Raw genomic sequence first — 9,301 nt, 5'->3', positions numbered from 1 at the left:
CCAATCAGCTCGTCAGGGCCGGGCTTAGTCATCAGGGCTGGGCTTAAGTTTGGTGGCCTCCCACGTGCCCGTTGTCAGTTCGTGTTGTAACCTCCCCGCAGTAGCGGCCACTCTCCTCTCACGGTCCTTTTCTCTCCGAACTCATCCCAGCCCTTGGTTCATGTTTTCCCTTGCAAAGTTTCCCCGTGGAAGTATCCTGCCGTGTTCCCGTTTGGATTACCCGCGAGTTTTTTCCCCCTTGGACTTTCCGTTTTTCCTTGTCGCTCATTGCCTTCCTATGTCTGACTATTTGTACGCGTAAGGAATAAAGTACGCCAGTTTTCTGTCTGGTGTCGTGCGCTTGGGGTCTTCCACAAACCCTAACAATCATCATCATCATCATCATCATCATCATTATTATTATCATTACAATTATGATGCTTAAAGGGCCTTACTGAGCAGATGGTTTCTATCTAATAGATGTCAGATGCTTTTCCCAATAAGCTGGTGTGGTTATGATGGGAACGACGGCTTTCTAGGGAACATAGAAGAAGTGGGTCGGAATTGGCCTATTGTCGATATCAGCCAGCTTACGCAGGAGTCTATCCCTGGTACAATGCGCTAGACCTCTGGGAGATGGACTGCTGAGGACGGAACACAACACCTATCCTCAGCTCCCAGCACTTCTCGCACAATGTGCTACTCATACGCTGAGTTGGCGGCACCCAGGATCGAACTCACGACCTTGCGATCCATAGGCGAGAGCTCTACCGACTGAGCTACGCCCGGGTACAATTGCCCAAAGAGCATAGGCTTACTATATTACATTCAGACACAGACGAGCCAGCTCACCTACTCGGCGAGGCGCATTTTCCTCGATAAGTGACACATTTCACGCATAAATATCAGAGAACTACCGGGGTGGGTTATGCGCCCAAATATAGGCTATAGCCTAATAAGTTGAAATTGGTTTAGTGTCGAAAGTTTCCACATACTTTAGCCAACCTGGACTTTGTGAATTCGTTTTTGTGATATAAAAATAGAAATCGTATGATTCATTGTCTTCTTAATAATCTGCCCTAAATAATGCATTATTGAAAATGCACTTTTTGCGCCAAACAGCGTCAAACCTGCTGACCGGGGAACATAGGACCTTTCTTTATAAAAAGGGTCCTATGTTCCCCGGGTGCCCTAGGGGAACATAGGACCCTTTTTATAAAGAAAGGTCCCATGTTCCCCTGGACATACAAAACGGGGAACATAGGATCCTTTTGGGGAAAAGTGGGGAATATAGGGCCCTCTGTATACAAAAAGGTCCGATATTCCCCGGTCTCATACAAAGCGGGGAACATAGGACCCGGGGACTATGGGGAGGACCCCGGCACGAAGTGATGGGTTTAGGTGGAACGTGTCTCCTCAGTGTCTGTTCTCTAGACATCAGCTGTGTGTTTAAGGTGGAACATGTCTGTTCAGTTTCTGTATGTTTAAGGTGGAACATGTCTGTTCAGTTTCTGTATGTTTAAGGTGGAACGTGTCTCCTCAGCGTCTGCTCTGTAGACACCAGCTGTATATTTAAGGTGGAATGTGTCTCCTCAGTGTTTGCTCTGAAGACACCAGCTGTATGTTTAAGGTGGAACGTGTCTCCTCAGCGTCTGCTCTGTAGACACCAGCTGTACGTTTAAGGTGGGATGCGTGGCTCTTTACAGGTGAGATCCCAGATGGACGACTGAGTATTTATTGTGTATTAATACCGTGTTTTAAACTTGGCTGATGTTTAGTATCAGAGTCGACTAGTTTCTGTGCCGGCAGACAGGAAAATACAAACTTATCTCATCCAGTCACATCATTTCTTATTTATTGTTGATATGTTGTTTATTTCCTGTGTGTTTTCTTCTTCTTCTCTTATATCCTGTCAGGTCTGGAGAGAAGATCACCTGCATGGTGGAACACGCCAGCTTCCCCTCTCCTAAGAAAGTGGACTGGAGTGAGTATCTGTGTGTGTCTCTGTCCATGGATAGGTGATGAAGACATAGAGAGACAGGTTAAAATGCAGATGTGTCTATACTAGATAGAGACATGTGTCTGTCTCTCCAGATCCCTCCATGCCACAATCAGACAGAAACAAGATCGCCGTCGGAGCGTCAGGTCTGCTTCTGGGTTTGATTTTGTCTTTGGCAGGTCTGATCTACTACAAGAGGAAGGCCCGAGGTCAGTAACACTAGATCAGTGCAGACCAGGTTTTAGACTGGTTCACATCAGTCCACATATACACAAAACACTATAATACCACTACAAACTGCCCCAGTGTGTGCTGGCGGTCACGTTCTGATGAAGCCACATCATCTGCGATGAGCAGAGATGCAATTCTGAGGTTCCCAAAACGGACACACTCCTCACCTTGTCTGCGCCTTGAGATCCTGTCCATGAATATCACAAACAGAATCCGAGACAAGGGACCACCTTGGCAGAGTCCGACACCCACCGAAAACGTGTTTGACTTTGTGCCAAGAATGAGGACACAGCTCTCACTTTGGATATACAAGGACCAGATGGCTTGTAGCTACTGTCCCAGTACCCCATACTCCCGCAGTACCCCCCACAGAGTGCCCCGTGGTACACGGTCGTAAGCCGTGTCCACAAAATACATGTAGACTGGCTGGTCGAACCAGCCAGTCTGTAGACACTATTTGGTAAGCACCACACAACAGTCAGAGCCTTTCCCCCAGCAACTTGCAGTTGTATAGAGGCAACCCTCTCATTCCGCGGGGAGAACTCCAACACGGCGGTGCTCAGCCAGGGATTTGTGAGTATCCCCAAACCCTCCTGGCGCCTGTCACCTTGGCCAACTCTGGGAAAGTAATGAGTCCAGGTGTTTGGTACCAGATCCCATGCTATGTGTGGAGGTGAGCCCAACTATATCTAGTTGGTACCGCTCCACCTCCCGCACTAGCTCAAGCTCCTTCCCTGCCAGACAGGTGACATTCCACATCCTGAGGACCAATCTGCAATGCTGGAAGTCGGCACGCCCCGGTCCCCGCCTTTGCCTGCCGCCCGGCCTGCATTGCACCCTACATGGTGGCTCCATGTTGTTTTTTCGGGCTGGGCCCGACCGGGCCCCATGGGCCAGGGCCCGGCCACCAGACGCTCGCCAGCGAGCTCCCCTCCCAGGTCTGGCTCCAGGAGGGGGCCCCGGTTTCCCTTTTCCGGGCGAGGTGCTGTAACTCTGCTGGTGTAAATTCATTGAGTTTTTTTGAAATCGCTCTTAGTCTGGCCCCTCCGCTGGGACCAATTTGCCTTGGGAGACCCTACCAGGGGCTATTATCCCCCACAACACAGCACATATAGACAGTACATTATACATATTAGCACATCGAGACAGTACACTATAATATCAGTAGATATAGACAGTACACTATACATATTAGTACTCATAGATAATTAAAGAAACAAGTTAAGTTGTGTGTCCTCAGTACTTGAAGTGGGTCTGACACAATAGTTAAGTTGTGTGTCATCAGTACTTGAAGTGGTCCAGACGTGTGTTGTTCTATTTCAGCCACTCTACTCTTCACTTCTCTTGTCGCTGGTCTTTTTTAACAGGGCGTGTTCTGGTTCCAACCAGCTGAAGGAGGAAGTGAATCTTCTTCCTCGTTGGTTTTTCTGGTGGAAGTTCAGACTGAGTTGCTTCCACCTGAAGGTTTTCTCCCAGATTGTCAGTGCTGCCCCCTGCTGGATGTCATCACCCCCTGCTCGTATTCTTACTAATGCTCTACAGATTCTGATGTGACCGAATGCTTCACCCGTAACACAACTTTGTATTAAAACCAACCAACAACATTCCCCTGACCAATAATACAGGGAAATCACTTTAATGCTCCTGCTGAAATCACCAGTCGTCTGTTGCTCTGTCTCCTGTACAATCTGTTCTTTCTAAAATAAACCAACGGAAACATCCTCTTGTGTTTTGGTTTTATCTTCAGTGAACATGTGGCTTTTTAAGAAAGGTCAGAGCTAAAACTTAGATTCATATTTCTGTTGTTCAACATTAACGGTTTCCAGTGTACACCACCAACATAATAAGTGTACCCGAGTTTTAAAAACTCTCACCATCACAAAATGAAACAACTAAAATTATGAAGATAGTTTAAAATGACTAAGTTTAGAAAACCACCATCAACATTAAAAACAGTGTTATTCCTAAAATAAAGCTGAATTCGGTGTTTTACAGTAGACATTTATGACTCTCGTGTTTTACTGTAGACAGCTATTCTCCATGAAGACTGTGTCAGTACTGAACCACAGGCTTGGACTCACAACGCAGACTCAGTTCACACAAATCAGTCCTTTTAATCGGAAAGAGGTCAGTACTCAGGTGATCAGATAACAAGGCAACAGTGTCCAAATCGGCAGGTGAAAGGCGAGGTCGAAAAGGCAAAAACAGGTCAGGACACTATAGGGCTCAAGAAACTCACACAAGGAAAAAATGCTGGAACGCTGTCACAAGGAACAAGATGAAGTGGCACAGAAGGAAGGGAACACTAAGACTATATACTCTGGAGGAGGGGAGACAATGAGACACAGGTGCAACACATTAGGGCAGGGCAGGTAATCACACAGCAGGGAGACACATGGGGGCAGAAAGTAAAGGACCTGAAACGAGACAAGAGGTGAGTATCAAAATAAAACAGGAAGTACAAGACAAAGAACACTGGGAGAAACAAAAGATAACTTAACTATCCAGACGGGGCGTGACAATCTCTTTGACTATTGGTATATCATTCTTCTGTTTGATGTTGAGCTTTCGTTCTAGTTGTTTCCTTTTTGTTCCTTTGATGTTGGAGTTTTTCTCGACTTCACTCAGGAGTGATAGTTGTCTCTGCAGTTTCCTAATCTCCTTCTCAATTTCCTCCTTCCAAACTGGTTGTTTTCTCTTCCGTTTCTGTTGCTGTCTTGGTCTTTTTCCTACTGTGTCTGCTATGGCTGAAGCGGCCGCATATATGAGCTGGTTGATTTCTGTTAGGTTCAACGGTCTGGTCATCTCACCCTTGATGTTTTGGATGGCTTCGTTGGCGAGTCTGATGGCTTCTTTGGAGTGGTGGTCTTTCTTGATCTTTGGGATTATTAGTCGTTCTTCGGTAGAAGTTCTTTCAGGGTTTCCCACCTCTGCTTCTTTCTCATTGTATTGACTGAACTGTCTCTACTTCGTGGTTTTCTTCTGGTGGGGTCCCTGATGGTGGTTTCTGCTTGTTATTCTTCCTCTTCACCAGTTGCTGCTGTCTCATCAGGTTTGTTTATGTTTAGCTCCTCGATGTTCAATTCAATTGAATTTATCGTAATTAAAAACAATGTGCAGGCACATGTTAAAATGAAATGAGGGCTGTGGCTTCACCAAAAAAGTGCAAGACAGACACAGACAAACACAGCAAACACAATATAAGATATACACACATGAAGACGAAAAACTAAAAATAAGTTAAAAAAGAGCAGAGTACAAAATATTTAAAATATCTACAGACATTCAGTGGGTAGCCAGGTTCAGGTGGGCAACAGCTTGTGTGGAAAGAAGCTGTTTTTCAGCCTGGTAGTACGGGCTCTGAGGCTCCTGTAGCGCCTCCCAGAGCGCAGGGGGGAGAACAGTCCATGGTTGGGGTGGGTGGGATCTCTGCTGATGCTCAGACCCCTTCGAATGCAGCGTTTGTGATAAATGTCTTTTATGGCTGGGAGCTGGGTACCGGTGATATGCTGGGCCGCCTTGACGACCCGCTGCAGAGCTTTCTGGTCTACTGAGGTGCAGTTGCCGTACCACACTGAGATGCAGCTGGTCAGTATGCTCTCTATGGTGCAATGGTAGAAGTTGGTGAGAATTTTGGGGGGTAGACGGGCGCTCCTCAGCCTCCTCAGGAAATGCAGGCGTTGTTGGGCCTTTTTCACAAGGGCCTGGGTGTTTAATGTCTAGGAAAGTTCCTCGCTGATGTGGACTCCAAGGAATTTAAAGCTGGAAACACGCTCCACTTCCAACCTGTTGATGTTTATGAGGGAGCAGCTGCAGCTTCTAGACCTCCTGAAGTCCACAATCAGCTCCTTCATCTTCTGCACATTGAGGACAAGATTGTTGGTAGTGCACCATGATGTGAGGTGCTGAATCTCATCCCTGTAGGCCATCTCGTCATTGTTGGTGATACTGCCAATGACTGTGTTGTCATCTGCAAACTTAACTATAACATTTGAAGGGTGAGTTGGCAGGCAGTCGTGGGTAAAGAGGGAGAAAAGGAGGGGGCTCAGAACACAGCCTTGAGGGGCACCTGTGCTGAGGGTCAGGGTGGAGGAGGTGTGGTAACCTAACCTAACAGACTGAGGTCTGTTGGTCAGGAAGTCCAGGGTCCAGTTACAGAGGGAGGGGTTGAGACCAAGGGACAGAAGTTTGGTGGTTAGTTTGGTGGGGATGATAGTGTTGAAGGCAGAGCTGTAATCTATGAACAGCATCCGGATGTATGTGTTGTTAAGTTCAAGGTGGGTCAGAGCAACGTGTAGGGCAGTGGCAATGGCATCCTCAGTAGACCTTTTGGGACGGTAGGCGAACTTATGTGGGTCGAATGTGGGAGGATAATGTTTTTGATGTGAGCCAGAACCAGTCTCTCAAAGCACTTCATGGCAATGGGGGTGAGTGCTATGGGTCGGTAGTCATTCAGACATGTGGATGTTGGTTTCTTGGAGACAGGAATGATAGAGGTGGTCTTAAAGCATGCCGGGACTATGGATTGGGACAGTGAGAGGTTAAATATAGTTGTGAAGACCTCAGCCAGCTGGTCGGCACATTCCCGGAGGACCTGACCCGGTATGCCGTCTGGTCCGGCAGCCTTCCGTGTGTTCACTCTGCGCAGTGATTCTCTGAACTCTGCGACTGATAGAGTGAGCACCTGGTTTTCTGGGTGGCTGGGGATTTTTGTGGCTGGGTCAGTATTGTCCTTGTCGAAGCGGGCATAGAAATGATTTAGCTTGTCTGGCAGGGAGGCATCATGGACAGCGAGACCGCGATTAGAGCTTTTGTAGTCTGTGATAAAGTGAATGCCTTGCCACATTCGCCGGGGATCGGAGTTATTGTGACAGTGGGCCTCTATTTGTAGGGAATATTTATGTTTGGCTGTTCTGATGCCCTTTTTGAGGTTTGATCTGGCTGCGCTGTAGGCCTCACAGTTACCTGACTTGAACACTGCATCCCGGACTTTCAGCAGCTGCCGGACCTCACTGGTAATCCAGAGTTTCTGGTTTGGAAAGGCGCAGATTGATTTTTTTGTTGTGACACTCTCAGTGCAAAAGTTAATGTAGGCTAGTATGGCAGATGTCTGTTCGTTAATGTCTATATGGGAGCCATGGGTAGGTGAATGTGCAAAAATACTCCAGTCTGTGTTTTCAAAACAGTCCTGGAGTTCAGAGACCGCTCCTTCTGGCCAGACAGTGATTGTCTTTACTGCTGGCTAGACCTGTTTTATTAGGGGTTTGTAGGCTGGGGCCAGGAACAGGCAGAGGTGGTCAGAATGCCCCAGGTGGGGGCAGGGAGTAGCTTTGTATGAGTCCTTGATGTTTGTATAGAGATGGTCCAGGGTGTTTTGTCCCCTAGTGGGGCAGGAGACATGGTAATGGAATTTGGACAATACAGCCCTGAGGTTAGCCTGATTAAAGTCACCACCTGTGATAAAAGCATTGTCTGGGTGTTTGGTCTGCTGTCTGCTGATGGCACATTGTAGCTGCTTCAGTGCTACCTTAGCATTAGCATGTGGGGGGATGTATACAGTGGCGATGGTAATGGCCGTCAGCTCCCTGGGCAGGTAAAAAGGCCTGCACTGAATCATAAGGAGCTCCAGATCAGCAGAGCAATGCCTTTCAACCATCTTTATATTGTTGCACCAAGAGTTACTGACATAAATACTCAAACGTCCTCCATGGGTCTTGCCGGAGTCCGCTGTCCTGTCGGCACGGAAGGCTGGTATGCCTCCATACCTGCTGGCTCCATACCTATATATATATATATATATATATATATATATATATATATATATATATATATACATATATATATATATATATATATGTGTGTGTGTGTGTGTGTGTGTGTGTGTGTGTGTGTGTGTGTGTGTGTGTGTGTGTGTGTGTAAGTAAAACAGTGTCACCGGAGTTTGAAATGTACAAGCCTTCGAATTTGTAGCACTACTTTTTTTTTTTCATTGAAATTATGCATCTGAAGTTTGCATCAGAAGTTTTTTGCCTCTTCAATTTTTCCCTTCACTTTTATTTTTCAATGTTTACAAATTCACATCATAACAATTCGCCTTCAAAAAAATTCAGATTAAACATCCGGGATACGAGGCACCCAGCCAAGTAGCCAATCACATTATGTTCCATTACAGTCAGGAGGAAGCGATCAGACATTACGTCTAGTTCTCAGCTTGCACAAATTCAAATGATACTAGAAACAACTATGGCAAGTGCAAAGCGCTCAAAAGAACAGTACTAGGCAGCACAGTTTATTTGAAAATAACTGTTGTTCTTGCTTGTAACTTAAATTTCTCACAAGCAGGTATGGAGGCAGCAGGTATGGAGCCAGCAGGTATGGAGCCAACAGGTATGGAGCCAGCAGGTATGGAGGCAGCAGGTATGGAGCCAGCAGGTATGGAGCCAGCAGGTATGGAGGCAGCAGGTATGGAGGCAGCAGGTATGGAGCCAGCAGGTATGGAGGCAGCAGGTATGGAGGCAGCAGGTATGGAGGAAGCAGGTATGGAGGCAGCAGGTATGGAGCCAGCAGGTATGGAGGCAGCAGGTATGGAGGCAGCAGGTATGGAGCCAGCAGGTATGGAGGCAGTAGGTATGGAGCCAACAGGTATGGAGCCAGCAGGTATGGAGCCAGCAGCTATGGAGGCAGCAGGTATGGAGCCAGCAGGTATGGAGCCAGCAGGTATGGAGCCAGCAGGTATGGAGGCAGCAGGTATGGAGCCAGCAGGTATGGAGGCAGCAGGTATGGAGGCAGCAGGTATGGAGCCAGCAGGTATGGAGGCAGCAGGTATGGAGCCAGTAGCTATGGAGCCAGCAGGTATGGAGGCAGCAGGTATGGAGCCAGCAGGTATGGAGCCAGCAGGTATGGAGGCAGCAGGTATGGAGCCAGCAGGTATGGAGGAAGCAGGTATGGAGGCAGCAGGTATGGAGCCAGCAGGTATGGAGGCAGCAGGTATGGAGGCAGCAGGTATGGAGCCAGCAGGTATGGAGGCAGTAGGTATGGAGCCAACAGGTATGGAGCCAGCAGGTATGGAGGCAGCAGGTATGGAGCCAGCAG

General features: G+C 47.5%; 1 long non-coding RNA gene across 1 annotated transcript; it reads left to right on the top strand.

Moving 5' to 3' along the window:
- The first annotated feature begins 1,906 nt into the window (after nt 1-1,906).
- LOC130130894 (uncharacterized) lies at nt 1,907-3,915 on the top strand. Its single transcript, XR_008812194.1, has 3 exons — nt 1,907-1,963; nt 2,074-2,187; nt 3,577-3,915. It is a non-coding gene; the product is annotated as an uncharacterized LOC130130894 (long non-coding RNA).
- The last annotated feature ends 5,386 nt before the right edge of the window (nt 3,916-9,301 follow it).

Source organism: Lampris incognitus, chromosome 20 (assembly GCF_029633865.1).
Source record: "Lampris incognitus isolate fLamInc1 chromosome 20, fLamInc1.hap2, whole genome shotgun sequence".
Classification (NCBI taxonomy): Eukaryota; Metazoa; Chordata; class Actinopteri; order Lampriformes; family Lampridae; genus Lampris; species Lampris incognitus.
Note: the sequence above shows the minus strand (reverse complement) of the source record. Positions and strands in the feature narration are given on the sequence as shown.